At 45.9% G+C, this 26,813-nt stretch overlaps 1 long non-coding RNA gene across 1 annotated transcript in view; it reads right to left on the bottom strand.

Moving 5' to 3' along the window:
* Positions 1-5,304: 5,304 nt before the first annotated feature.
* LOC134891520 (uncharacterized) overlaps positions 5,305-26,813 on the bottom strand; it is a 102,395-nt gene continuing 80,886 nt past the window's right edge. The window contains exon 2 of the long non-coding RNA XR_010171526.1: positions 5,305-5,506. This is a non-coding gene — a long non-coding RNA (uncharacterized LOC134891520). The remainder of the gene's footprint in view (positions 5,507-26,813) is intronic.

Here is a 26,813-nt window from a genome sequence, read left to right as displayed (position 1 = left end):
GATAACCAGTTCAAACAGGTGCCATTAATACAGGTAACGAGTGGAGGATAGAAGAGCTTCTTAAAGAAGAAGTAACAGGTCTGTGAGGACCAGAAATCTTGCTGCTTGGTAGGTGTCCATATATTTATTTTCCACAAGAATATAAATTGTTTAAAAATCATACAATGTGATTTCCTGTTTTTTTTCCAGATTCTGTCTCTCACAGTTGAAGTGTACCTATGATGGAAATTACAGACCTCTCTCATCTTTTTAAGTGGGTCAACTTGCACAATCGGTGGCTGTCCAAATACTTTTTTGCCCCACTGTAACAGCACGCAGTGAGGAAGGAGAGTAGGCCTGACTCGCAGAGAGAGCTTGGGAATGCCGCAAAGTGTATGTTTTGCCTGTACATTGTCACAGCCAGAGTCTGACTTGTGACTCTCTGCGACTATGCGGATGGTTTTGGAATGGGCGTGTCAAAGAGGGAAGTGGGTGTGTCATAGAGGCAAGTGGGCGTGTAGTCACAATGAAAGTACGGTAAGGCCTACAATGTCTCACGCTCCGCCTCCTGGTGGGTCTGACAAGCCTCAGCTCTGACCCTGGTGTAAATGAAGCTGATGACTGATTGGCCGCAGCAGGGATAAACACACCCACTTGTTCAAATACATGAAAAAGCAGGAGCGGCGCTTAAAAAGCTACTTTACGATGCACGGGTCTGACCGTGACCCCACAAAGCGGAGTCAGAGGACGGGGGAACTTGGGGATGAAGGTCAGAGAGGATCACACACAAAAATATTGTTTTTATTTTAGTTCCTGTATTTGAACATAAGAAAGACAGTAAGGGGTAAATTTACTATGCACCGTGTTTGGTCGAGAGCGAGCAAATTCTCAGGTGAGTGTTCCCAATTTTTCCAACATGAAGATTTATAAAAGGCAAATGCAAAAATCACGAACCCATGGGAAAAACACGGCTGAGAATTCAATCACAACCAAACCATCGGCCAAACTCATAAGTACTTTCCAATAAAAAAATATAACATGGAAATTTACCAAGAATCATGAATGTAATCATGGGTGTAAACAGGGCTGCCACCAGAAATTGTGGGGCCCGGGACTGCCCCCCCCGCCCCCCTCCGAATCTACCTATGCAGGTAGATAGATATATATCTCTATACTAGTGGGGCAGCTTTATATGACACACACATATATACAGGATCAACATTTTTAATTATTTAATTATGAAACAACGTACTAGTCAGTCCTCAAGCAACGCAGAGTCGCAGACTGCTCACACATCCGCAGGCAGCTCCCTGTTTCCCGAACGTCCTCCTTCCTGCTTCCTCCCTCTTCCCATCCCAGCATGCAGCCTGGGCCTCTTAATTGCGCTGGGCCCTGGTGCATTGCACCGGTTGCACTGGCACTAAATCCGCCACTGCTCAGGCTGACATTTGAGAATTGAAGCCACCGCCAGAGGCACCGGGTCCATGCCTGTACTTCCGCGGGCCGGGCCGTCCAAGCAGCAGCAGCACTGACTGAGTTGAGACTCTCAGCAGCAGCGGTGGAGGGCGGTCTCTCACACTCAATCAGTGCTGCTGCTGCTGCTCGGACGGCACGGCCCGCGGAAGTACAGGCATGGACCCAGCGCCGCTGGCGGTGGCTTCAATTCTCAAATGTGTTGGGCAGGAGTACGGGGGGGGGGGGCGAACGCCCTTTCCGCCCCCGTTTAAATCCGCCACTGACTAGTAGCCGGCCAGCCGCGGTCAGTGTCACCGGCGGCGGCTGCCGGCAGGAATATCCACGGCTGGCTGTGTGTGCAGCCCGGGCCCTCCACTCTGTCAAGAGTGGCCGGGCCCGGGACAACTGTTCACAGGGCACCCCCCTGATGGCGGCCCTGGGTGTAAATTCACAACACCCGGGAGAAAACTCACTTTTCAAACACCCTACTTGTGAGCACCGTGTTTGATGAAGCGCTGCACAGATCAGTGAGATCCGTGCATGCTACTGCGTGTATTGTGTAAGAAAGTGCTACAAATAGAAAAAGAAAACTGCGTGAGATCCCCCTCCTAAGCATAGCCAGTCCTGGCTCTTAAAATACCGGGGAAAATTGCGTAGGGGTCCCCGGATTTTTTTAAACCAGCACCGTGCTAGTCAAGAAGATAATGCCACAGGCGGGGGACACATTTCTACAGGTCCCTGCGGCTGTGGAATTACCAACTAAACTAGTCAGTCCTGGTTGGGGTTTCCTGGTGGAGTGGGAACCCCCTAAATAAAGGCGTCCCCCCCTCCAGGGCCCCCAAGGGCCAGGGCTGAAGCCTGGGCCTATGCATTCCTTAGTTCATAATGTCCATTTTGTAAAAATAAAAATAAACATTGTGTTTTAATTTTGGAACTATAAGTCCTAGCAAGCCTCCCCCACATGCTGGTACTTGGAGAACCACAAGTACCAGCATGCGGGGCATTAAAGGGCTTGCTGGTGCTTGTGGTTTCACAAGTAAAACAAATATTACAAAAACTACAGTACTCGGATACCATAGAAAGTAAAAGTTTATTAAAGCACCCTTGCACACACACACACACACTCACACTCACACTCACACACTCACACATACTTACCTACATCCCACCCAGCCATTCACATCCACTTGTCCCTGTAGAAATCCATAGGTCACCTGTAAAAAAACCCTTATAAATACTCACCTAATTCCATGTAGGCATCCCAGGGGTTAAAAAAAGAATAAAACGCAAAACCTGCACCACCGGACATGTAGAAGTGTATACACTCATATATACTTCTACTATGCGAATGCCGGCCTTTATGTGACTGCTGTCACTAGAGGGACCCGGCAACCAAACAGGGGCCGATGCCATAGCAACAGCTTCCTTATTGTCTTTTGTCTCCACGGGCGCCATCTATCCAGAGCCAGATTAAGCGGGGGTGGGGGGTTTGCGATTGGGGTAAGTACCCCCCACAGATCAGATCTCTCTCACCAATCTGATCTGTGCAGAGTTACCTAGTTGTGGTTACATTATTACAGAGTTACATTGTTGCAGTTACATTGTTATAGAGTTGCCTAGCTGCGGTTACATTATTACAGAGTTACATTGTATTGGTTACATTATTACAGTTAAATTGTTGCAGTTATATTATTACAGAGCTGCATTGGTGCGGTTACATTATTACAGAGTTACATAGTTGAGATTACATTATTATAGAGTTACATCATTGCGGTGGGATCCGGTCTGAAGATCGACAGTGTCTAGGTCGACAATGTTTAGGTCGACCACTATAGGTCGACAGTCACTAGGTCGACATGGATGGAAGGTCGACAGGGTTTCTAGGTCGACATGTGCTAGGTTGATAGGTCTAAAGGTCGACATGAGTTTTTCACATTTTTTTGGGGGGGGGGATTTTTTCATACCTAACGATCCACGTGGACTATGATTGGAACGGTAAAGTGTGCAGAGCGAAGCGGTAGCGGAGCGAAGGCACCATGCTTCGCTCGCCATGCGAGGGGACGCGGTGCACTAATTTGGGATCCCGGTCACTCTACGAAGAAAACGACAAAAAAAAAAATCCTCATGTCGACCTTTAGACCTGTCGACCTAGCACATGTCGACCTAGAAACCCTGTCGACCTTCCATCCATGTCGACCTAGTGACTGTCGACCTATAGTGGTCGACCTAAACATTGTCGACCTAGACACTGTCGATTTGATGAACCACACCCCATTGCGGTTACTATTTTAAAGAGCTACATAGTTCCGGTTACAGTATTACAGAGTTACATAGTTGCAGTTACATTATTACAGAGTTACCTACTGTGGTTACTGTATTACAGAGTTGCATTGTTGCAGTTACATTATTACAGAGTTACATTGTTGCGGTTATGTTATTACAGAGTTACATTGTTGTAGTTATGTTATTACAGAGTTACATGGATGCGGTTACATTATCACAGAGTTACATTGTTGCAGTTATTATATTAAAGAGTTACATTGTTGCGGTTACATTATTACAGAGTTACACTGTTACAAATACATTATTACATAGTTACATTGTTGCAGTTACAGTATTACAGAATTACATTGTTGCGGTTATGCTATTACAGAGTTACATTGGTGCGGTTATGTTATTACAGAGTGACATTGTTGCGGTTTTATTATTACAGAGTTACATTGTTGTGGGTTTATTATTAGAGTTACATTGTTGCTGTTTTATTATTACATAGTTACATTGTTGCGTTTATGTTATTACAGAGTTACATGGTTGCGGTTACATTATTACAGAGTGACATTATTATGGTTACATTATTACAGAATTACATTGTTATGGTTACATTGTTACAGTTACATTGTTGTAGTTACATTATTACAAAGTTGCATTGTTGCGGTTACATTATTACAGAGTTGCAGTGTTGCTTTTACATTATTACAGTGTTACATAGTTGAGGTTACATTATTACAGAGTTACGTCGTTGTGGTTACAATATTAAAGAGTTACATCATTGCGGTTACAGTATTACAGAGTTACATAGTTGCGGTTACAGTATTATAGAGTTACATAGATTTAGTTATATTATTACAGAGTTACCTATTGTGGTTACAGTATTACAGAATTGCATTGTTGCGGTTACATTATTACAGAGTTGCATTGTTCTGGTCACAGTATTACAGAGTTACATAGTTGTGGTTACAGTATTACAGAGTTACATAGTTGTGGTTACATTATTACAGAGTTACATTGTTGCAGTTACATTATTACAGAGTTACATTAACCACTATGCCTACATGCTGAGAATAAATTTGAAATTCTTTTAATAAAACAAAATGCATGAAATTACAAAACGTGACATTGCTTTGCTGAGTTCTACGCACATTCATGTAATGTGTGCTCAGGCCACACAAGAACATAACACACACTTTAGTGTGTAACACAAGAAATACACAAATCCTCTACATATATTTGTAAACTGCTGTACGAATAAGGGAAGGCAGTGAATTAGATTTGTAGTGTGGACTTAATTGTATAAAAAAGGCTTAAATAATCATTGTTGCTTTGTAACCCAGAACGCTTGAATTGACTGCGTGTCAACCAAACATCTCGCTCGTTCATTACCTCTATAGACCCCATGTTTGCGGAGCCTCCCCAGGAATGTCCACCGGAGCTTTGAGCTTACACGATTCAATTAACCTTCCAGTTGGTTTTGGAAGCGTGTACTATGGGATAGACTTTCATTAATTGCAAGTCTGACACAGACAATTAAGCTTGATCAAATGAAGAGGGCATAAGGGACATTATTATCATACTGTACTAAAGACTACGCGGCGTGTAAAAGTTGTTTAATTTATGTCAAGGAACATGTTGGAAGAAAAGAAGAAAGTCGTCTTGCACGCCGGGCATAGCCGTATTTAAATGTTTCATTTCGGAGCGCTGTGTGTGTGTCTCTCCGCTGCTTGTTATGTGTCTGTTCTGGCTGCAGTTACTGCACTGTTGTGTTTCTTTATCAATTAATTCATCAATGTATGCACTGAAATGTAAGCAAAGAAATGGTTTTCTGGAAGGAAACATAACATAAAATGTATCATACGGGTTTGGAATTGTGTTACAGAGTTTAGCGCTTCTCCAGCATCTGTTTGGGGAACAGCACATTCATTAGCAAATCCCACTGTATGTATGTGAATATGGTTTTATGCCTTTTTATTGTACCCTTTGGTGCTCTGTGTTTTTCAAAATGCATCATTTAAATGGCAGAGGAAAAGCAAGACAATGCGGGGCGATAAATGCAAGTATTGTAACCAAGACAATTGCAGAAATAGATTTTAGGAGATTTCGGCCCTGCTTGCGCCTCCCAAAAAGTAGCCTGGGTTCTTGTATACTGTAAGTTTGGCTTTTCTAATACTGAAATGTGAGATGTGTGCAATACAGAGCGTTGCATAACACCATATCAGCTTTATAGACATAGTGAAATAATCTGCAGGAGAATTCACCAGTGGAAAATAAGGGAGATGGTACCAGCAGTGCATAAACATTCCCATAAAGTATAGAGCTCTGTCCCCAATTTGTTATGACCAACAGCAGGGTGCTATGGGTGTCTGTAGCAGGGAGAAATCCCCCCCCCCCCCCCCACATACCTTACACTCACAACTGAAAGGGCCTGGAAAGGGGTGAGTGCACACCTACCAAGTATCCTCAACAAAAAAGCCCAAATTACATGCTGGCAATATTCTAATAGTGTAAATACTCCCAGCACCACAAATGTGTGGAGAACACTGTAGTGCCCCATCTCACATTATGCCACACAGTGCCGCAATTCACAGTATGTTGCATTTCCTCCAGTTTACATTATGCCACAGTGCCTCCAGTTTACATTATGCCACAGTGTCCCAGTTCACATTATGCCACACAGTGCCGCATTTCACAATATGTTGCATTTCCTCTAGTTTATATTATGCCACAGTGCCTCCAGTTTACATTATGCCACACAGTGCCCCAGTTCACATTATGCCACATTGCTCCCAGTTCATATCATGACACAGTGTCGCCAGTGCACATTATGTTACAATGTAGTGCCTCCTATTCACATTATGCCACAGAATGCCCAGTTCACAATATGTCAAAATACCTACAGTTTACATTATGCCACACAATGCACCCAGTTCACATCATACCACATTGCTCCCAGCTCACATCATACCACAGTGCTCCAGTTCCATAGCCAGATTAAGTGTGGAGCACATGGCATATTATTCCCAGGGTCCCCCTTGCCAGGGGAACCCCCAGCCAGAGTACACTGACATTACTAGATTTCTAATGAGGGTGTAGAGAGAGAAACACACACACACACACACACACACACACACACACACACACACGGAGTCCTCCTGAGTCCTGTCCCTGTGTGTAAGTAGTACAGAGGCTGCTGCATTTCTTGCATGTGACAAGATCAATTATAGCTTTTATTTTTCTATGTATATTTTAAGGTTGTTTAAGTTGTCTTTGTTCCACTACAAGAACATTTTATAAAATAGTTTTTTTTTTTAAATTGGGTGGCACTATAAACAGTACCTAGATATTAATAAACTCTTAATTTACATTTAATATACACCATTGGGCTAAATTTAATATACACAATCTGTGCATCCCAACATGATCCATTCCAGGAGGGACAGAATGCTCTCTACCTGGACTTCCTTCTTAAGTTATGATTGTAATCACCTGTGCTGAAACACCTTTCTTATCAATTAAATAGTTCAACACAGGTGACGCCAATCATATATTAACAGGGAAGCCCAGGTAGAGAGCATTTTGTCCATCCTCGAATGGGTTATGTTGGGAGGTGTGCACAATTTAATTTACCCCCCCCCCCCCACCCACCACACCTTCCACCAGGGCCCCCCTGTTTTAGTTGTCCCCAAGGCTTAAACCGGCCCTAACCACTTCACATTTTGCCACCGTGCCACAGTTTTTAGCATGCCACAGTGCCCCAGTTCAGATCATCCCACATTGCTCCCAGTTCACATTATGCCATTGGGTCACCAGTCCACATAATGCTACGATGTAGTGCCTCCAGTTCACACTATGCCACAAAGTGCCCCCAGTTCACATTATGCATCCCCCCCTGCTATTCATTTCTCTGTAATCTCAAATATTGGTTCTGCAATCTCTACAACATGATCTTTAAAAGAGCATCAGCTATGCTGTGGCCATACCAATGGTGAGACCTTGGACCTTGTTCTTCCTCCTCCTTACCTTCCCATTTGGCTCCTCCCACCCCGGCTGACAATGTTATCTGTTGCAGCATCAGTTGTTGCAACCTGCCCCCTCCCCCTTCATGGGCCAGTCCAACTCCTTGAGTGTGGAGAACACTGGACAGACTCTTCTGCCACCCTGTTGTGAATCTATCTGCAATGGATGAAGGGATATTTATTTTTCGACCACAATCACCATACAAGCAGCTCTGATGTCATTACACCCGGCACCTCGCAGCCAGGGGAGCAAAACAGGGAATGCCATAAAACTGAGGGCCCGTTCAGACCTGATCGCTGGTGTGTGAATTTGCAAGGCGGCTTATTATCGATGGACTGCGCATGCGTATGGATTATAGTGTGCATGCACAAGTCCAAACAGCGAAAGATCCAGCGTCTTTTTTGATTGCTAGCCGTACACAAGTTGATTAACAGGAATTCGACATTTGCGGGTGGTAACTGGATGTTTTCTGGGAGCGTCAGGAAAAATGCAGGCGTGCCTAAGCGTTTTCAAGTAGAGTTTGTGTAGTTGCTGTAATAATATGAAAACCCAGAAACATTTATTAGGCATATATTATCTGTATTAAAAAACTGAATGAAACACTTCCCTGATGATTCCAAGCCAATGTACTCTGAAGTTAAAGCATAGAACAAATAAAATTTATTTTAGAATGATTTTAACTTTTCACATTTTTTGACTCCTCAGGGAAACCACCTTTTGCAGATATAACCACAAAACACACCCGGGGCGTTCTTTCTGCAATAGGAAGCAAATATACAGTAGTCTGGGAAATTCTTCCCAGCACTGTTGCCGAAGTTCCTATAGATGTGCTGCACCTATAGGTTGCATTGCTGTCACCTGCTGTCTGTCTAACTCATCCAGTGTTGGACTGGGCATGTAGGGCCCACCGGGGGAAGTGCACAGTCTAGTACCTGATCCTTAGAGAAGGAGGTGGGGCCCACCGGTGGTTTCCCCTGTACCCCTGTGGGCCAGTCCAAGCCTCAGCTTATCCCAAACCAGCTCAATGGGGTGTAAGTCTGCAGGGCAGGGCAGCCATCAGGGGGGACTTGTGTCCCAGGTCCTTACTGAGAGCGGAGCCCACCCCTGGCTCCTACCAATACCTGGAGAGCTACAACAGTCTGTGAATCAACAGCAGTCTGATGCGTAGGGAGGACTTCATAAAACAAGCCTTCTCTGCGTATCAGCTCTCTGTAAACCATTCCTGTAAGTCCGCAACACTCCACCTATATGTAACGTCGCAATGTATGACATCACATAGGGGTGGTGCACTCGGCAGAATCTTATTTGGGAGGGAGGGGCCCTGTCTATTTCGTCAGTCCCAGGACCCACAATTTCTGATGGCAGTCCTGCTGCAGACTGTAAGACCATTCCGTGATGTGTAGCCCACCGCCTTGTCCTTGAAGGTAGTTCTTACATAGCCTGGATGTCCGTTTTGGGTCATTATCTTGCTGTAGGATGAACCCCTGACCAACTAGGTGTAGAGCAGAATATTGCATGTTGCTGCAAAATTCTCTTGTAGCCCTTTTGGCTCATGGTGCCAGTCATTCTGTGTACACTGACTCAGGATCCAGCAAAAAAAGCCCCCGGCCATCACACTCCTCCTCCATGTTTGACCGGAGTGACAGGGGTTTATTTACTACACGGTGGCTTGCAATAACCACTGCTTCCCAATGGGCCAAGGCCCATATTTAAAAGGGCAATGCTTTTAATAGTAAAACATGTCTTGAATTTTGTGATTACATGCATTGATTGCTCTTTTAAATGAGCTTGTACACACTAGAAAACCCCACGAGGAACCATCCTTTTATCTACTCGATGGCGTACAAAAAGATTACAAAATCCCATTGTGATTAACCAAAGATTGCAAATTTTAATTCATCGGTCCATGAGACCTTCTTTCAGTCTTCTGTAGCCCACTGGTGGTGATTTGCTGGTCCATGGTGAGGAGGCGGGGCTAAATGATGTAATTTTGCATCATTTAGCCCTGGACCTACACTCAGAGCTGCGATTACAGATACTGCCACCCCATTCTGCCTGTTTCACTAGGAAGCGGACACAATGTGGCAGGGGTGCCCACTCTTCCAGGGGTTTCGGGGACTACATAAAAATTGTGGGACTCCTGCTACTTCCAGGGGAGTAGGCAAGTATGCTCTTTATCATTGTTGCAGAACAGTTCTCATCCCAGTTCTTGTTCCCTGAAGAAAAGGCCTTTTTGTATAACTCTAAAATATACATTACCTTTCAGTTTTTGGTCATCTAAACTATTATTTCAGTGCTTAAATTTCAATATAAAATGAAAAAAACAAAGGTTGTTCTAAAACTCTTCATTGGTCGTGTATATATACAAAATGAATGAATAATGTAGTGAACTAATTAGCCATGCCTATGCCCCTCTTTTTGCTGCATAAAATCAGCAGAATAATACAAAAAGTTGGGGTGTGGATTGATAGATCGACACAAAAAAGGTCAATAGGTTGACGCCACTTGGTCGATATTCAATGGTCGACACATTCAAAAGGTCAACTGGGTCAAACGTTTGGCAGGTAACTGGTCGACAGTGAGTAAGGTCATCCAGGTTAAGAGGTCAAGAGACTCAAAAGGTCAATAAACACATGGTCACCACAAAAAAGGTTACCACATGATATTTTCTTATTTCATCCTAAACCTAGCTCTAACCCTCTCCCTAATCCCTAACTATCCCCCCCCCCTTCACCCCAGTGCCTAGCCCCACCCCTGGTGCCTAACAAAGGGCCTAATTCAGATCTGATCGCAGCAGCAAATTTGTTAGCTAATGGGCAAGACCATGGGGGTAATTCCAAGTTGATCGCAGCAGGAATTTTGTTAGCAGTTGGGCAAAACCATGTGCACTGCAGGGGAGGCAGATATAACATGTGCAGAGAGAGTTAGATTTGGGTGGGTTATTTTGTTTCTGTGCAGGGTAAGTACTGGCTGCTTTATTTTTACACTGCAATTTATATTTCAGTTTGAACACACCACACCCAAATCTAACTCTCTTTGCACATGTCACATCTGCCCCCTCCCCTCCTACACTGCATATGGTTTTGCCCATTTAGCTAACAAATTTGCTGTTGCGATCAAATCTGAATTAAGACTTATAACCGTACCCACGGCAGCCTAACCCTAACCCTTGGCCTAGAACCTAGCCCTAACTGATTCTTCTGGTAGCCTAACCCTAACCCTCAGCCTAGAACCTAACCCTAACTGTCCCTTCCCGCAGCTTAACCCTAACCCTCCCCCAGGTGCATAGCCCTAAACCTAACCCTAAAAGTCATGAAAAACCATGTGTCAACCTGTGTGAACCATGTGTCGACCTTTTCAACCTGTTGACCACATTGACCAACTGGTATTGATCTGTGCCAACCTTTTGACTGTCATCTTGACGGTGGCATCATCTACAGATGGCACTAGTGTAATTCCACTTTTGCCCCGCTTCCCCTGTAGATAAAATTAAGCAAATTAAAAAGATGAGGGGCATATTTGCAAAAAATCAATAAAGTCAAATTAATATCAACCTTACACTATATGGCATCGGACTGAGGGTATGGAAACCACCCTCTAAAAACCCTGCATTGCCCCTGACCCCCCATATCAGAAGAGACCTTGGGGGTAATTCAGACCTGATCGCTCGCTAGGTTTTTTTTTTTGCACTGCTGCAAACAGATAGTCGCCGCCCATAGGGGAGTGCAATTTCGCTTTGCAAGTGTGCAATCGCATGTGCAGCCAAGCAGTACAAAAAGAGTTTGTGCAGTTTCTGAGTAGCCCAGGACTTACTCAGCCGCCGCGATCACTTCAGCCTGTCCGGGATCGGAATTGACGTCAGACACCCGCCCTGCAAACGCTTGGACATGCCTGCGTTTTTCCAGACACTCCCTGAAAACGGTCAGTTGCCAGCCACAAACGCCCTCTTCCTGTCAGTCTTCTTGCGAGTGGCCGTGCGAATGGATCCTTCGCACAAACCCATCGATGAGCGGCGAACAACTTCGTACCTGTGCGACGAGCCTGCACATTGCGGTGCATATGCATGCGCAGTTCAGACCTGATCGCAGCGCTGCAAAAAACGCTAGCGAGTGATCAGGTCTGAATTATCCCCCTTGCTGTGTATTTCCTGGAGGACGAGGAGTAAAGTATAAGACTATGAGATATCCTTACAGGAGGTTTTGCATTCTTGTTCCTGCACGGTCCTGAATAACTGTGTTTGAATAATAATATCGTCCATAGGGATGGCTTGTCATGTGCAAGTAAGATTTGCCTTATCAATTGTTAAAGGCCATTCAGATAACCTAACCATTATCAACCATAAACAGTCATTCAGGAAGGACTTTAGTGAATCAGGAAATCTTTAATGGACGTTTACAATGAATAATATATTTTCTTTTTTAGGTAATAGACTATTAGAGAATGACCAAAATCCAAAACTCTGTGTGATTCCTATCTGTCACTTATGTTGAAGTTCAAGGGCCCCCTCCACTTAGTGCTGCAGGAATCCAGTGCCACGAAGGACATAAGGCCTCAAGGAATCACAGGTAATTATAGCGACAGTAGAAAAATACTCAACTGGATGTAGAGGAATGAATTTAAAGATAGCAGAACTACTTTCTATCGACCGCTGCGGTCACTACGGGTACGTGCAGAAAAATCACTTTACTTCTTCAGTGGGATCACTGCGCCAGGTATAGCATCTTTTGTGACAGTGTTAGACTAGAGATGTGCACCGGACACTTTTAGGTTTTGTGTTTTGGTTTTGGATCCTGGAGCTCCGTTCGTGTTTTGGATCTGGATTGGTTTTGCCAAAACCACCCTTTTGGGTATTGGTTTTGGATCTGGATTTTTTTGACAAAACATAAAAACAGCTAAAATCACAGAATTTTTTTTTTTTTTTAAATCCTACAGTATTCTTAACCTCAATAACATTAATTTCCACTCATTTCCAGTCTATTCTGAACACCTGACCATATTGTTTTTAGGCCAAAAGGTTGCACCGAGGTCGCTGGATGACTAAGCTAAGCGACACAAGTGGGCGGCACAAACACCTGGCCCATCTAGGAGTGGCACTGCAGTGGCAGTTATAAAAACTAGGCCCCAAACAGCAAATAATGCAAAGAAAAAAAAAGAGGTGCAAGATGGAATTGTCCTTGGGCCCTCCCACACACTCTTACGTTGTTTAAACAGGACTCGCACAGTTTAATAAACTCATCAATTCAGCAACAGGTGGTCCCCCTGGAAAAAGCTTGCCAAGTTCTCCGAATCATAGCTAGCTACAAACATACCACCTCCTTCTTTGATGACTTTTCACATTATGAGAAGAGGCAAGAGGAAGAGGACAGTGTCAAGAAAGTGATTAAAAATTAGAGAGGCACACGCAATCAGGAACAACACACAGGCTTTCACCTCCACTTCTATCTTGGTGTGGAATAGAAAGGACTTTAACCAAGCAAATACATAATTACCACATTACTGGACAAACTGAAAAACTAGTGGCCAAAGCCTCCGAATTTATTCCCTCTTCTCTTAATCTTGGATTTAATGCTGGGATGCAAATAAACTGGTGTATACCATAGGATCAAGATTGGATATTTTCCCCTCTACGGAGTCTAGAGACTTATTTTGTGAAAATCTCGTGGCTTTCTTTTTTTTTTTTATTGCATTTTTATTTACATATTTTGTGGCAGATGCCTTATTTTTGTTTTTCACAGCTCCCAGTTACACGCATGTAAGCATACCTGTGTGTCCCAGATACACGCATGTGAGCATACCTGTGTGTCTTCTTTATTTTTTTCATATTTTTACTAAAGCAGCCCCTTACATGTTTTATCAGCCCCTCCTGAGCCCCCACAGCAGCCCCGGATCTGGCAAGTTGAGTTCGGATGGGTTCGGTACAATACTAAGCAGGACTGTGCAGTGAATTTTTGTTATTCAGCCCCTGCCCTAGTGAAGCTTACCACTCTAGTCCAAACTCATTTCATATTACAAGTAGGACTGTGAGAGGAAGCAATGCTAACCTCTGTGCCCACAGCATGCCTCAGCCTGGCAAGCCAGACATCTTCCTGGCTGTAAGCCACCATGAGACTCCATACTGGGCCCTTATTCAGTAACTGTTTGTGCCTCACAGGAGCTACTAGCCCATCTAGTGCTGTAGTGCACTGGAAAGCTGATGCAATGCAAGATCACTGAAACTTCTTCTAACACCGCAAGATCTTGCGATAACCTTACACAGCCCTTATATTGTACAATTATTAAGGAGAAAACATTTACAAAATAAAGGAAAAGAACTCTGTACAACAAATGCAAATCTTGTAAATAATCCCAAAATGTGGAACATTAATAATAAATCAAAACTAAAGTTGACTAATTGGAGCCATTCATTTGAGTCCCTAACATAATTGAGAAGAACCTCTATCTAATACTGGGTACACAGTGCACACTAAAAGATATATCTTCTAGAGATGAGCGGGTTCAGACAAGGCACCCCTGGAATTATACAGCAGTGCCTCTGAACTTATACAGCAGATAGGCAGCACCACCGGACTTATACATGATAGACAGTACACCTGGAGAATTACACAGCACAGTAGACAGGCAGCAGCACCCCTGGACTTAAATGGCAATGAGGCAGCACCTCTGGACTGATAGGGCAGAGGGACAGCAACCCTGGAATGATGTGGCAGAGACAAAGAAAAGACGTGCAAGATGGAATTGTCCTTGGACCCTCCCACCTACCCTTATGTTGTATAAACAGGACATGCACACTTTAACCAATCAATCATTTCAGCGACAGAGTCTGACACACGACTGTGGCTGAAATGATTGGTTTGTTTCGGCCCCTACCAAAAGAGAAGCAATTAATCTCTCCTTGCACAAACTGGCTCTACAGAGGCAAGATGTCATCCTCATCCTCCGATTACTCACCCCCTTCAGTGTTTACATTCTCATCCTCACAGAGAAATAATTCCACACGAAGAGGTGGATTTTTTTGGTATTTTGCCCAGGCATGACAATGGGCTTTTTCATCCCATGGCCAACAACTGTCTTACTGGTGCCTTATTCAAATAGACCACATCACCATCAGAATACTCAGCGTCAACTTCCTCTTCAGTGCAAGCTACACCAATAATCTCCTCATCCTGGTGTACTTCTACAGTGACATCCTCAATCTCAAAATCAGCAACTGGACTAGTGGTGCTCCTCCCAGCACTTGCTCGGGGCGTGCAAATAGTGGTAGGAGCCTCCTCTTCCCATACAGTCTTGGGAAAGTCAGGTCTAGACATCGCAACCGCGGACACACTTGGACTCTCCTTGGTGATTTGGTGAACGCACAGTTGTTTTTTTCCTGTGCCTTAACAAACTTTATTTTTTTATTTTTCGAGAGGGAGGAGGGTCAGTGTACCTTTATTTATAAACACCCCTGTATTTTTTACAGCATACAGGACAGAACCAGCACCCCTGTATTTTTACAGTATTTTACAGTATACAGGATAGGGCCAGCACCCCTGTATGTTAACAACACCCCTGTAATTTTACAGCATAAAAGAAAGGGCCAGTGTACCTTTATTTATACAACACCCCTGTATTTACTACAGTATACAGGACAGAACCAGCACCCCTGTATTTTCACAGCACCCCTGTATTTTCACAGCATACAAGACAGGGCCAGTGTAACTTTATTTATACAACTCCCCTGTATTTTTTACAGCATATAGGACAGAACCAGCACCCCTGTATTTTTGCAGCATAAAGGACAGGGTCAGTGTACATTTATTTATACAACACCCCTGTATTTTTTTTACAGCATACAGGACAGAACCAGCACCCCTGTATTTTCACAGCACCCCTGTATATTTACAGCATACAGGACAGGGCCAGTGTACCTTTATTCTAACAACACCCCTGTATTTATAGCATACAGGACAGGACCAGCTCCCCTGTATTTTAACAACAACAACAACAACAACAACAACAACAACAACAACAACCCTGTATTTTTACAGCATACAGGACAGGGCCAGCACCCCTGTATTTTAACAACACCCCTGTAATTTTATAGCATACAAGACAGGGCCAGTGTACCTCAATCTGGCTGGTTGGAAAGAAAATCTGGTAATGGATAGGAGCAAATAACATGGATGAGAGCAAATGACAATTGACCATTTCAAATGGTCAACTGTCACTTGCTCCAATCCATTACCAGATTTTCATTCCAACCAGCCAGATTAAAAGATAACTCTTTAGGTGCATGGGCACCTAAAGGAGGAGATGTATCAAACCTTGGAGAGAGATACAGTCAGTGCTGTAAGTATGGCAAAGCGCCGGAACTACGTGTGTGTCAGGTGTGCCTGGCACACAGCGCAGTCGCCCTGGGGGCGCAATGGCCAGCAGCATGTAATGAGTCAAATTGTGCTGTGTGCGCCGCGCTGAAGCCGGAGGCAGGGGAGGAGAGCAGCAGCGCCAGAGGCAGGGGAGGAGGAGGGAGTGGGGCTGGAGCCGTAGCAGCGCTATGTAATTGGTAGAGGCGCCACTGCAGCAGTCCCCTCTCCTTCCGCATTGGCTGCCCGGCGCTGCTGTGAATGCTGGGATGCACTTCCCTCATCCCAGCATTCACAGCGGAGGCGGGCAGCCAATGCGGAAGGAGAGGGGACTGCTGCAGTGGCGCCTCTACCAATTACATAGCGCTGCTACGGCTCCAGCCCCACTCCCTCCTCCTCCTTCTACCCTGCGGCTGCCCGGGATCTGCCAGCATGAGGAGCCTGACTTGCAGCGGGGAGAGATGGTAAGTATCTATCTATCTATCTATCTATCTATCTATCTATCTATCTATCTATCTATCTATCTATCTATCTATCTGCCTGTCTCTCTCTTTCTCTGTCTATTCTGTCTGCCGCAATGTGTAAAAAGGGGGACAGGCTGCCGTAATGTGTTAAAAGGGGACGCTGTCTGCCGTAATGTGTAATAAGGGGATGCTGTCTGCTGTAATGTGTAAAAAGGGGGACTGTCTGCCGTAATGTGTAAAAAAGGGGGACGATGTCTGCCGTAATGTGTAAAAAAGGGGGACGATGTCTGCCGTAATGTGTAATAAAGGGACTCTGTCTGCTGTAATGTGTAAAAAGGGGGACGCTGTCTGCTGTAATGTGTAATAAAGGGACTCTGTCTGCTGTAATGTGTAAAAAGGGGGACGCTGTCTGCTGTAATGTGTAATAAAGGAACTCTGTCTGCTGTAATGTGTAAAAAGGGGGACGCTGTCTGCTGTAATGTGTAATAAAGGGATGCTGTCTGCCATAATGTATAAAAAGGGGGACAGGCTGCCATAATGTGTAAAAGGGCTCTACCTGGTGTAGTGGCACTACTGTGCTGCGTAATTTGAATAATAGAGACTACTGTGCACCGTAGTATGAATTGGTATTATTTTGTGGCCATGCCCCTTCCCCATGAAGCCACGCCCCTATATATTTTTTAAACGCGCCCACGGCGCGCACTGCCCCTTGCATAGGTGGTGGCACCAACACCGTTTCTTGCACACAGCACTAAAATGCCTAGTCACGGCACTGGTATGGCAGTACGGGATGGTACTGCATACCGCTAAGAAATTGCCAGCCGGTATGCAGTACCGCGGGCCCAGCCGCCATGCTTACAGCTGCTGCTGTGTAACGGGAGAGGAGAGCACAGTGCGCGCCTCTCCCACCCCTTAGTGCTCAGTCCGGTCTCTGGGGGCGGCGGTGTTAATCTCCAATGAGGCACCCATACTACCCACACTAATACACCCTCGCACCTACCCTACTCCCACCTATACACCCACACTAACACATGCTCGCATCTACCCTACTCCCACCTATACTACCCACACTAAAACACCCTCACACCTACTCTACTACCACCTGTACTATACACACTAATACGCCCTCACACCTACCCTACTCCCACCTATACTACCAAAACTAATACACCCTCACACCTACCCTACTCCCACCTACACTACCCACACTAATACACCCTCACACCTACCCTACTCCCACCTATACTTCCCACACTAATACACCCTCACACCTACCCTACTCCCACCTATACTACCTACACTAATACACCGTCACACCTATACTACTCCCATCTGTACTATCCACACTAATACGCTCCACACCTATCCTACTCCCACCTACAGTATACTACCCACACTAATATTCCCTCACACCTACCCTTCTTCCACCTATACACCTTCACACCTACCCTACACCCTATACTACCCACAATACTACACTCTCACACCTACCCTTCTCCCACCTGTACTACTCACACCTATAAATCCTCACACCTACCTTGCTGCCACCTATACTACTCACACCTATGCACCCTCATATCTACCCTACTCTCATCTATGCTACCTACACTAATGCACCCTCTAATACAACCTCACACCTCCCCTACTCCCACCCATACTACCCACACTAATACACCCTCGCACCTACCCTACTCCCACCTATACACCCACACTAACACATGCTCGCATCTACCCTACTCCCACCTATACTACCCACACTAAAACACCCTCACACCTACTCTACTACCACCTGTACTATACACACTAATACGCCCTCACACCTACCCTACTCCCACCTATACTACCCAAACTAATACATCCTCACACCTACACTACTCTCACCTATTCTGCGCACACTAATACACCCTCACACCTACCCTACTCCCACCTATACTACCAAAACTAATACACCCTCACACCTACCCTACTCCCACCTACACTACCCACACTAATACACCCTCACACCTACCCTACTCCCACCTATACTTCCCACACTAATACACCCTCACACCTACCCTACTCTCACCTATACTACCTACACTAATGCACTCTCAAATCTACCCTACTCTTAACTATACTACACACTAATGCACCCTCACACCTACCCTACTCTCACCATTTTTACACCTAAACTAATGCACCCTCACACCTACCCTACTCTCATCTATACTACCTACACTAATACACCCTCACACCTACCCTACTCCCATCTGTACTATCCACATTAATGCACCCTCACACCTACCCTACACCCACCTATACTAACCACACTTATACACCCTCACGCCTACCCTACTCCCACCTATACTACTCACACTAATACACCCTAACATCTCCCCTACTCACACCGATACTATCCTCACTAATACACACTCACACCTACCCTTCTCCCACCTATACTACCCACACTAATACACCCTCACACCTCCCCTACTTCCACCTATACTACCCACGCTAAAACACCCTCACACCTACCCTACTCCCATCTATAGTACCCACACTAATAAACCCTCACACCTACCCTACTCCCACCTATACTACCCACACTAATACACCCTCACACCTACCCTACTCCCACCAGAATTATCCACACTAATACACCTTCACACCTACCCTACTTCCACCTATACTACCCACACTAATACACCCTCACACCTACCTATACTACCAACACTAATACACCCTCACAACTACCCTACTCCCACCTACACTACCCACACTAATACACCCTCACACCTACCCAACTCCCACCTATACTAACCACACTAATACACCTTCACACCTATACTACCTACACTAATGCACCCTCAAACCTACCCTACTCTCACCTATACTACACACACACTAATGCACCCTCACACCTACCCTACTCCCACCAGAATTACCCACATTAATACACCTTCACACCTACCCTACTACCACATATACTACCCACACTACCCTACTGTTACTCTTTTTACACCTAAACTAATGCACTCTCACACCTACCCTACTCTCATCTATATTACCCACACTAATACAACCTCACACCTACCCTACGCCCGCCTATATTACCCACACTAATGCATCCTCACACCTACCCTACTCCCACCAGAATTACTCACACTAATACACCCTCACACCTACCCTACTACCACATATACTACCCACACTAACACACCCTCACACCTACCCTACACCCACCTATACTACCAACACTAATACACCCTCACACCTACCCTACTCCCACCTACACTACCCACACTAATACACCCTCACACCTACCCTACTCCCACCTACACTACCCACACTAATACACCCTCACACCTCCCCTACTTCCACCTATGCTACCCACACTAAAACACCCTCACACCTACCATACTCCCATCTATAGTACCCACATTAATACACCCTCACACCTACCCTACTCCCACCTATACTACCCATACTATTACACCCTCACACCTACCCTACTCCCACCAGAATTACCCACACTAATACACCTTCACACCTACCCTACGTCCACCTATACTACCCACACTAATACACCCTAACACCTACCCTACACCCACCTATACTACCATCACTAATACACCCTCACACCTACCCTACTCCCACCTACACTACCAACACTAATACACCCTCACACCTACCCTACTCCCACCTATACTACCCACACTAATACACCCTCACACCTATACTACCTACACTAATGCACCCTCAAACCTACCCTACTCTCGCCTATACTACACACACTAATGCACCCTCACACCTACCCTACTCCCACCAGAATTATCCACATTAATACACCTTCACACCTACCCTACTACCACATATACTACCCACACTACCCTACTGTCACTATTTTTACACCTAAACTAATGCACTCTCACACCTACCCTACTCTCATCTATATTACCCACACTAATACACCCTCACACCTACCATACTCCCGCCTATATTACCCACACTAATGCACCCTCACACCTACCCTACTCCCACCAGAATTATCCACACTAATACACCCTCACACCTACCCTACTACCACATATACTACCCACACTAACACACCCTCACACCTACCCTACACCCACCTATACTACCAACACTAATACACCCTCACACCTACCCTACTCCCACCTACACTACCCACACTAATACACCCTCACACCTACCCTACTCCCACCTATACTACCCACACTAATACACCCTCACACCTATACTACCTACACTAATGCACCCTCAAACCTACCCTACTCTCGCCTATACTACACACACTAATGCACCCTCACACCTACCTACTCCCACCAGAATTACCCACATTAATACACCTTCACACCTACCCTACTACCACATATACTACCCACACTACCCTACTGTCACTATTTTTACACCTACACTAATGCACTCTCACACCTACCCTACTCTCATCTATATTACCCACACTAATACACCCTCACACCTACCCTACTCCCGCCTATATTACCCACACTAATGCACCCTCACACCTACCCTACTCCCACCAGAATTACCCACACTAATACACCCTCACACCTACCCTACTACCACATATACTACCCACACTAACACCTACCCTACTCTCACCTATACTACCTACACTAATATACCCTCACACCTACCCTACTCTCATCTATACTACCTACACTAATGCACCCTCAAACCTACCCTACTCTCACAATTTTTACACCTAAACTAATGCACCCTCACACCTACCCTACTCTCATCTATACTACCTACACTAATACACCCTCACACCTACCCTACTCTCGCCTATATTACCCAAACTAATGCACCCTCACACCTACCCTATTCCCACCTGTACTATCCACACTAAAATACCCTCACACCTACCCTACTCTCACCTATACTACCTACACTAATACACCGTCACACCTATACTACTCCCATCTGTACTATCCACACTAATACGCTCCACACCCAGTGGCGTCACTTAGTGGGTGCGGGGGGTGCGGCCCGCACCCGGTGTCACCCTTCAATAGGGTGACACCAAGTACAGGCACTCTCACGTCCGCACCCCCTCCTCCTAAAGCGGACCGCAGTCACTCACGCCCGCTATGTTTAAAGTTAAACAGACACCGAACAGCGCGCTTCGTGTGCGCTGCCGCCCGGGGTATTGTCATTGCTACTGGGGTCCGGCGCTGCTCTGTGCCGCTGCGGAGCTATCGACGGAGAACAGACTCGTGAGATGATGACATCATCATCTCGCGAGTCTTTCTCTCTGCACTGTAGCGGCTGTAGAGGGAGGCTTGGAGGCGCTGGGAGGAGCGGGCTGGGACTCTGCGGGATAAGCTGACACTGTGTGGGTCGGTGCATGTAGCTGAGTCCTGTGGCGCAGCTCACATCTTGAAGCAGGGGCTGGGCTGGCCCGTATTTTCATCTGGAGCTGAGACTGCAGTGCTGAGTAAGTGGATATAAGCTTCTCCTGTACAGTCTCAGGGTGGGATGTACTAACCTCCCCCACCATGTTATTTGGCTTTTCTCAGCGCTATTTTTGTATTATCTTTGCGGCTACTGGTCACCGCTCCGCTGCCTGGCGCTACCCGTTGCGCCCCCACACTCCCCATCTTCATTATCCTCTCTGCCATCCGCATCATCACCGCCGCGGCCACTGATTCCTCTGCTCTCCGTAGAGCTTGGTCTGCGCTGCGCTCCCCCTGTCAGCTGCGCATGCGCACTTGTCACAACTTCCTGTTAGGCAGATGACAGGGGGAGCGCAGTGCTGACTAAGCTCTACGGAGAGCAAAGGAATCAGTGGCCACGGCGGTGATGATGCGGATGGCAGAGAGGAGAATGAAGACGGGGAGCAATGGGTAGCGCCGGGCAGCGGAGCGGTGACCAGTATCCGCAAAGATAATACAAAAAGAGCTCTGAGACAAGCCAAATAATACTGCAGGGGAGGTTAGTACACCTATGTGACTGGTAGAGTCTAGATTCTCTTCGTGCATAGGACCTTTCCCATAACCCCCTGGGTCCATGTCACAATCTATTTGTAATAGAAAAGTGTGGCGAGCGAGACACCGAGCCCGATGCGTGGCGAGGGTCCAATGCTGCATAGACAAAAAAAAATACCCCAATCAGAGAACAAAGAAAACATGTAGGAGCTGTAAGGGCGGAAGTTCTCTCATGCCCACTCATTTTGTCACGTCCAGGTCCTTTGCACGAAGGCAACATAGACACAACCCTATGTGACTGCTGTACAACTAATACTAAATGTTTATTTGATTATCAAAAAGATAAAAGGTAATTTAGATTAGATTTTGTAAGTGTGTATTGCATGGCACGACAAATTCCGGCGGCCAAGACGCCATGGCGACCAGGTATTGGTGCCTGGCGACCAGGGCCGTGAACACTATGAGGAGGGGACTGGGAAAGTAGTGAGGATGGGGCCGGGCATGCGGTCAGGTAGGGTAGCGTCTAGTTATCTTTCGTGAGGGGACCTTTCCCATAACCTCCTGGGTCCATGTCACAAACTATTTTTAATAGTAACCTGTGGCGAGCGAAGCAGAGCGAGACACCCAGCCCAAAGCGTGTCGAGCGTCCAATGGTGCATAGGTAAAACGAAATAACCACAAACGAACGGAGAATGGATAAAACATTAAGGTGCTGTAAGGGCGGAAGTAATCTACTGCCCTCTCGTGCTGTCACTTCCTGGTCCTGATCACGAAGGGAACATCGACACAAGCGGTAAGGCAGGGGCTGGACAGCTATGGATGATAGCGCTGACGATACTTCAAATGAGGCGCCGACCTCCAGCCATTCTGAGCTCACGGACCGACAGCCGATCAGGAGCGTTGCCGGACCGCAAGCTCCTATTGGTTCGCAAGTAGGCGCCACATTTAAAATGGCTCCTGGCCGCCCACCGCTGTGCCTGGTTATCCCCATCCCACTGATGGCCTGATGCATTGCAGCTTCGCATTCCTGCTGCTTGGTCTCCCACAGCCTGCCCGTTTGTGAGTTCCACGGTGAGGGACCCGCATAACAGTAAGACTTCAGCCAATGGTGAGTATAGTGCTGTAACTTTTTTTTTTTAAGTGTATATGGCTTTTACAGGGTTTTTTTTTGTTCATGTGGGCTGTGCATATGATATTGTAATTTAAAGGTATGATATTAATTTTGTTAGCTGTTTATGTCACTACTATTGCCATTGCATTCAGTGATATACAGGAATTATCATTTACAAGTAAAACTAGTACTAGTACATTACTAAGGGTTCCGTGTGGTGTGATACAGGAGGAGGATCATGGGGGGTGACACCATCAGTTACCACACCGGGTGACACCAACCCTAGTGACGCCTCTGTCCACACCTATCCTACTCCCACCTACAGTATACTACCCACACTAATATTCCCTCACACCTACCCTTCTTCCACCTATACACCTTCACACCTACCCTACACCCTATACTACCCACAATACTACACTCTCACACCTACCCTTCTCCCACCTGTACTACTCACACCTATACACCCTCATATCTACCCTACTCTCATCTATGCTACCTACACTAATGCACCCTCTAATACAACCTCACACCTCCCCTACTCCCACCCATACTACCCACACTAATACACCCTCGCACCTACCCTACTCCCACCTATACACCCACACTAACACATGCTCGCATCTACCCTACTCCCACCTATACTACCCACACTAAAACACCCTCACACCTACACTACTACCACCTGTACTATACACACTAATACGCCCTCACACCTACCCTACTCCCACCTATACTACCCAAACTAATACATCCTCACACCTACCCTACTCCCACCTATACTACCAAAACTAATACATCCTCACACCTACCCTACTCCCACCTATACTACCAAAACTAATACACCCTCACACCTACCCTACTCCCACCTACACTACCCACACTAATACACCCTCACACCTACCCTACTCCCACCTATACTTCCCACACTAATACACCCTCACACCTACCCTACTCTCACCTATACTACCTACACTAATGCACCCTCAAATCTACCCTACTCTTAACTATACTACACACTAATGCACCCTCACACCTACCCTACTCTCACCATTTTTACACCTAAACTAATGCACCCTCACACCTACCCTACTCTCATCTATACTACCTACACTAATACACCCTCACACCTACCCTACACCCACCTATACTAACCACACTTATACACCCTCACACCTACCCTACTCCCACCTATACTACTCACACTAATACACCCTAACATCTCCCCTACTCACACCGATACTATCCTCACTAATACACACTCACACCTACCCTACTCCCACCTATACTACCCACACTAATACACCCTCACACCTCCCCTACTTCCACCTATACTACCCACGCTAAAACACCCTCACACCTACCCTACTCCCATCTATAGTACCCACACTAATACACCCTCACACCTACCCTACTCCCACCTATACTACCCACACTAATACACCCTCACACCTACCCTACTCCCACCAGAATTATCCACACTAATACACCTTCACACCTACCCTACTTCCACCTATACTACCCACACTAATACACCCTCACACCTACCTATACTACCAACACTAATACACCCTCACACCTACCCTACTCCCACCTACACTACCCACACTAATACACCCTCACACCTACCCAACTCCCACCTATACTAACCACACTAATACACCCTTACACCTATACTACCTACACTAATGCACCCTCAAACCTACCCTACTCTCACCTATACTACACACACTAATGCACCCTCACACCTACCCTACTCCCACCAGAATTACCCACATTAATACACCTTCACACCTACCCTACTACCACATATACTACCCACACTACCCTACTGTTACTCTTTTTACACCTAAACTAATGCACTCTCACACCTACCCTACTCTCATCTATATTACCCACACTAATACAACCTCACACCTACCCTACTCCCGCCTATATTACCCACACTAATGCATCCTCACACCTACCCTACTCCCACCAGAATTACTCACACTAATACACCCTCACACCTACCCTACTACCACATATACTACCCACACTAACACACCCTCACACCTACCCTACACCCACCTATACTACCAACACTAATACACCCTCACACCTACCCTACTCCCACCTACACTACCCACACTAATACACCCTCACACCTACCCTACTCCCACCTACACTACCCACACTAATACACCCTCACACCTCCCCTACTTCCACCTATGCTACCCACACTAAAACACCCTCACACCTACCATACTCCCATCTATAGTACCCACATTAATACACCCTCACACCTACCCTACTCCCACCTATACTACCCATACTATTACACCCTCACACCTACCCTATTCCCACCAGAATTACCCTCACTAATACACCTTCACACCTACCCTACGTCCACCTATACTACCCACACTAATACACCCTCACACCTACCCTACACCTACCTATACTACCATCACTAATACACCCTCACACCTACCCTACTCCCACCTACACTACCAACACTAATACACCCTCACACCTACCCTACTCCCACCTATACTACCCACACTAATACACCCTCACACCTATACTATCTACACTAATGCACCCTCAAACCTACCCTACTCTCGCCTATACTACACACACTAATGCACCCTCACACCTACCCTACTCCCACCAGAATTATCCACATTAATACACCTTCACACCTACCCTACTACCACATATACTACCCACACTACCCTACTGTCACTATTTTTACAACTAAACTAATGCACTCTCACACCTACCCTACTCTCATCTATATTACCCACACTAATACACCCTCACACCTACCATACTCCCGCCTATATTACCCACACTAATGCACCCTCACACCTACCCTACTCCCACCAGAATTATCCACACTAATACACCCTCACACCTACCCTACTACCACATATACTACCCACACTAACACACCCTCACACCTACCCTACACCCACCTATACTACCAACACTAATACACCCTCACACCTACCCTACTCCCACCTACACTACCCACACTAATACACCCTCACACCTACCCTACTCCCACCTATACTACCTACACTTATGCACCCTCACACCTACCCTACTCTCATCTATACTACCTACACTAATACACCCTCACACCTACCCTACTCTCGCCTATATTACCCAAACTAATGCACCCTCACACCTACCCTATTCCCACCTGTACTATCCACACTAAAATACCCTCACA

This window comes from Pseudophryne corroboree, chromosome 1, assembly GCF_028390025.1.
Source record: "Pseudophryne corroboree isolate aPseCor3 chromosome 1, aPseCor3.hap2, whole genome shotgun sequence".
NCBI lineage: Eukaryota > Metazoa > Chordata > Amphibia > Anura > Myobatrachidae > Pseudophryne > Pseudophryne corroboree.
This window is presented reverse-complemented; position numbering and strand designations above follow the sequence as displayed.